The sequence below is a fragment of the Magnolia sinica genome, chromosome 19, assembly GCF_029962835.1.
Source record: "Magnolia sinica isolate HGM2019 chromosome 19, MsV1, whole genome shotgun sequence".
Classification (NCBI taxonomy): Eukaryota; Viridiplantae; Streptophyta; class Magnoliopsida; order Magnoliales; family Magnoliaceae; genus Magnolia; species Magnolia sinica.
This window is the reverse complement of record NC_080591.1, coordinates 55,162,536-55,168,535: the sequence shown is the minus strand read 5'-3', so window position 1 is coordinate 55,168,535 and position 6,000 is coordinate 55,162,536.

Below are 6,000 nucleotides of genomic sequence, written 5' to 3'. Positions count from 1 at the left end.
TAACAGAGAATTGTTATACATTGAAATGTATAATACAACGAATGATAGACAAAGATGAAATAATAATTGGAAAGAAAACAAGCAAGATGGTCATAAAAAGTATGGGTTTTGACTGCGAAGAATACACCGACCTAAATCACAGGAGAGGAATTCAAACTCCTATTGGGGTCGGCCAGGAGAAGCAAAGAAAATTTCAAGACATGGGGGCAAAGTCATCAGTAAATATGATTGCAACTGAGCGGCTAGCAAAAGAAAATCCTAAAATAGTCAAACATCCTGAGGTGGCTCCAAAGCAGATGGAAGACGGGGGCCAACCGACGACAGATAGTTTGCAAGAGATAAACTTGGGTACGAAAGAAAAGCCACGGAACACGTTCATTAGCGCCGACCTTTCTGAACAAGAATCTGCAGAATATGTTCAACTTCTTAGAGAAAATAAGGATGTATTCACTTGGACATATGCAGAGATGCCCAGCTTAGAGCCTTCCTTAGCATTGCACCGACTAAATATTTCTAAAGAGAAAAGGCTGGTTAAACAAGCACAAAGGCGATTTCATCCAGACCTGGTCCCCCTGATTGAAGAAGAAGTCAATAAATTGATAAAGGTCGGGTTTATTAAAGAGGTCAAATATCCCAAGTGGATATCGAATATTGTCCCGGTGAGGAAGAAAAATGGACAAGTCAGGGTGTGCGTCGACTTTAGAGACCTAAACAAAGCCTATCCAAAAGATGATTTTTCGCTCCTAATAACTGAACTACTGATTGATAGTAAAACTCAGTATGTTGTCATGTCCTTTATGGACGGTTATGCAGGATATAATCAGATTCGAATGGCCCCTGAAGATGAGGAAGCAACGACATTTAGGACTTCGCTGGGAATTTTTTGTTATAAGGTTATGCCATTCGGACTCAAAAATGCCGGGGTAACATATCAGACGGTGATGCAAAATATTTTTCAAGACATGATGCATAAACATGTTGAATGTTATATCGACGACTTGGTAGTCAGGTCGGGAGGCCATCAGGAACATCGTGAACACTTGGCGTCAGTTTTCCATCGACTTAGAAAGAAATAATTGGAGATGAATCCTGATAAATGCACATTTGGGGTGTCCTCCGGTAAGTTTCTTGGTTTTGTTGTCCAACATAGAGGCATTGAGAATGATCTAGGGAAAGTCAGGGCTAATCAAAATATGCCGCCACCAAAGACATTGAAAGAATTAAAAAGTTTGCAGGGAAAATTGGCATACATTCGTTGTTTCATTTCGAATTTGGTAGGGAGATGTCAGCCGTTTTCCCATCTGATGAAAAAGGGTACAGAGTTTGTATGGGATTAAGCCTGTCAAAACGTGTTTGACTCGATAAAGGAATTGCTGAAACAGCCACCAGTATTGGCAACTCCAGTGAAAGGAAAACCACTTATTTTGTATATATTTGTAGCTGAACATTCTTTAGGAGCTTTGCTGGCACAAGTGAATGAGTCTAGAAAAGAAACCACTCTTTACTATTTAAGCCAGATCCTAATGGGTGCAGAATGCAATTACTCCCCGATCGAGAAAGAATGTTTGGCATTAATATTTGCAGTGCAAAAGTTGAGACATTATTGTCTATCTCATCATATAACGTTGATTTCGAGGGCCGACCCGATAAAGTTTTTGATGACAAGATCAATGTTGTCTAGAAGATTAGCCAAATGGATGCTGTTACTTTCAGAATATACTATTACGTACGAACCAGCAAAAGCGGTAAAAGGGCAAGCAGTGGCAGATTTCCTTGCAGTGCACCCAGTAGCAGAATCTGAGGCCATTAGTGATGATTTTACAAATGAGCAAGTTATGTTAGCTGAATCGAAGAGGCCATGATAGATGTATTTTGATGGTGCTTCTTGAGCATTAGGAGTGGGGGCAGGAGTGATATTCATTACTCCCCAAGGTGACTTACTACCTTACTCCTTTACATTGGGAACTACGTGTTGGAATAATAAGGCTGAATACAAAGCCCTGATTATTGGAATGAAAATGGCTAAAGAAATGAAGATAAGAACACTACATATCTTCGGGGATTCTAAATCGATTATAAATCAATTGACAACTGAATTCGAGATAAGAAAGCAAGAACTTTTGCCATACTATCGGAAGGTATAACAGTTATTAGAACAGTTTTCCCATGTTGAAATCAAGAATATCCCTCGGTCAAAAAATGCAAAAGCGGATGCTTTGAACAGCTTGACAGCAGCTCTATCTTGTCCAAATTGAAGCCCTCTTCAAGTGACTATAGAAGAAAGAAGATTTTTACCATCATCAAAAGTTATTGAAGAAATTACCGAAACTCTTCCTGTATCATGTCTAGAGATCACAACAGATGATTGGCATCAGCCTTTCATAGATTATCTTAAATTTAACATCCTTCTCGTAGAACCCGCGTAGAGACAGCAAATTAGGCAACGGTCAAGTAGATTAATATGCAGTGAAGTGTTGTACAAAAGGTCTTACAATGGAACGCTGTTACGTTGCATAGATGAGCAAGATGCAGGCCAGGTATTATGAGAAGAATGCTCTGGAGAATGTGGAGCACATCAAGCTAGTCAAAATTTATTTCATCGAGTACATATGATGGGGTATTATTGGCCCACCATGTTCAAAGACGTGATAGATTATGCGAAATGATGTCATGAATGTCAGATTCACGGAGATGTTATACATGTTCCTCCAGAAGACCTACATCAATCAGTTGCTTCTTGGCCCTTCTCTACTTGGGGGCTTGACGTTATTGGTCCTATCAATCCGCCTTCGACTAAAGGGAAGCAATATATTTTGGCAGCGACAGATTATTTCTCCAAATGGACAGAAGCAGTTGCATTATGCAGTGTTAAAGAGAAGGATGTGGTCAATTTCATCCGACACGCGATAATATACCATCATGGTATTCCAAAGAAAATTGTTACAGACAATGGCACTCCCTTCAAAAACAAAGGCATGGGAAAATTATGTTAAAAATTTAGCATTCATCATTCGTTCCCAATACCTTATTATCCACCGGCCAATGGATTAACAAATGCGTTTAATAAAATAATAGTCAAAATACTGAAGAAGACAGTGACAGGGAATAAATGTGATTGGGATGAAAGTTTACAAGAAGCATTATGGGCATACAGAACTACTCACCGGACAGTGACAAGAGCAACACCATATTCACTAATCTATGGTGTGGAAGCAGTGATCCCAATTGAAATACAAGTAGCGTCACTAAGAGTGGCAGTACACCAGTATATAACCGATGACGAAAATGCAAAAATAAGGTTAAAAGAGCTGGATTTTCTTGATGAGAAACTTCTGGCTGCTCAACAAGGATTACAAACACATCATGCAAGAATATCAGCCGCCTTTGACAAGCGAGTCAAGTATCACTCTTTCAAAAAAGGGGATATGGTTCTGATGTTGAAAAGACCTATCATGGTCACCCGTCGAACAGGGGGCAAGTTTGAACCTAAATGGGACGGCTCGCATATAATAAAAGAAGTATACTCCAATGGAGCATATAGAATTATGGATCAAGATGGGCAAGGAATCAGTATACTGCTTAATGCTCACTCCCTTAAGAGATACCGTCCATAAAAATACTTTTGATTTTGCTCTAGAAAATTATCAGAATAATGATTCTGAATCAAAAGGGGACAAGAATAGATAATGGCCATGTATCATCTGTCGAATGAATAAAGAAGGTTCGTGAGTATATCAAGACTATGTAATAGCAAATATTGCAAAAGGAAAGTGAGCATCACCACATCAAATGAGCCCTACAAAATTCTGTCTGAAATTGATACCATTACCAAGCTGGTATATTATGAACAACACAGACGGACAAACAGGTATAATTGAAGATATTGACAGAAGTGGTGATGTATTAATTTCAGTTAGAGATGTTTATCGTTCTCATAATGACTGATCATACCTATCATTGCCCTCTAAGGCATTTTAAGGTAGCCTAGTCAAGCCAATGGCCAATCGCACATAAGACCTATCATTTTCGCCATTCGAGCAGCGGTGAGAAGCTACTGGCCCTAAAAAGCTCGTGAAGGCCATCGTACACATACCTATGCGGGCAGCTGACGGAGCCAGTGACCAAAAGTCGAAAAAGGCCAAAAGTCCTCAATGGCCAGTCACGTGTAACCCCCATGTGTCTATATAGCTTTCCGGCAATGTCACGGGGAATGGAAGAAAATGCCCTCCCGTGAATGGGCTCGACCTTGCAGATGAAGAAAATGAGGGATGCAGTGTGAGCTTTAAATAGGCCAACTGTGCGTAAGACCCCCCAGATCTACGGTTTGATTTCAGTACTAACTCATGAGGAAGGGCTTAAACCTACTCATTGATGGACTAGTAGCCCTAGATTTAGTATCCCAAAGGTCACCTTGTGCACCCCGTGAACTCTAGAGAGTTACTGCGACCAACCTTGTGCATAATTCCAACCGAGTTCACGGCCTCGGTAACTTCACTAGGCCCCTCTGATGGATCGCGGTTTGTGAACTCCCTACGCTATGAGAAGTCCAGTGAACTCCTAAGAGTTACAGAGGCCATTACGTGAGACCGGCACCACTACTCAAGAGCTTAAAATGTGTGTGTAACTGACTAAATTGAAACTTAGTACCGCCAACTAAAAAAAGTCATATAGGAATTCCTACACTAACAGGCATAAATGTTGGTGTCTTATAATTAGTTCTTTATTAACTGTTATGACAAGATTATTACATAGATAAATATAATTGAAATGAACTAGTATATATATATATATATATATATATATATATATATATATATATAAGTCAATGACAATGAAATGTGCATCTAAAATATGCAAAATATGTTAATGACAATTGATCACAAAATTCCATATACAGAATGCATTCCTGCTAAAGTAAATGAAATTACAATGTATTGAGTCAGATCAAAATACCTAATGCTTGAAATCCTTTACTTTAAACTATTTCAAAATATGTTTATTCTTTTGAAGAGGATGAATCTTCAATGACAATATGTTTGTCCTTTTGAGGTGGATCACGACGACGCATCTTGCCTTTCTGACGATGGAAGAGAATTATCTTGTAATATTTGCAAAGGTGGAGGAGGATGAAACTGTAATGAACTATCATTCCAAGGAGAGTTCGTTAAAGGAGTACCGAAAGCTCTCCATCCTTCAAGGGCATCAGTGAGCTTTACTTCATATATGGCATTCTCTAAAGAAATCCTTGTATCAAGTTGTTCTGGAAAAGGAGGAGGGCTCGTCTCTTCAAAATAGCCAATGCCTTGGTCTTTCTGATAATCCCTAAGATTAAGAGGAGGAATTCACATGGCGTGATCTACTGGAAGATTTTAAGGTACTCGAAGAAAGTCTGAACAAAGAAAAAAATTTATAAGTTCTGATTGAACAGTACCGCGCCACTAAAGTTAGAAAGGATTGCACAAATGGGAAAACTGTTGCGCGGGTCTGCGCAAATGAAAGTTGTTGCGCGGGGAAGAATAAGTGAGGCAAGGGTTCGCTACAGTGAGAGAAAAGTTAAGAATGAAGGAGGGATCAGGGTATTTATAGGATGAATGGTCGAGTGCAGTATGCGAGTTTCAGTTGCGCGGAGCTGCGCAAAGCAAGTCCGGATGATTATTTTGATCCTTTTTCTTTGATTTTTGGGGAAACAAAGAAAGGATCAAGGGGGCATCTGTTGAGACATAAAAAATGATGAAGGACTGAAGTAAAGAAAGATTGAAATTGAGAAAGAGAATTAAAAAAGAAGAAGAATAAAGTGACTTGAGGGAGGTTTGCGCGGGTCTGCGTAACAGATATCCGTCGTGTGGGACCACGCAACCAAAATAAGCGTTGCGCGGGTCTATGCAATGAGTTCTAGGAGTGATTCTTTACAAAAAGGTTTAACACTGAAAGGTGGGTCTCATGGTGCTAAAATTGAGGTACTACACGTGTGAGGGCCTATAAATACCCCCTCCCCTCCTT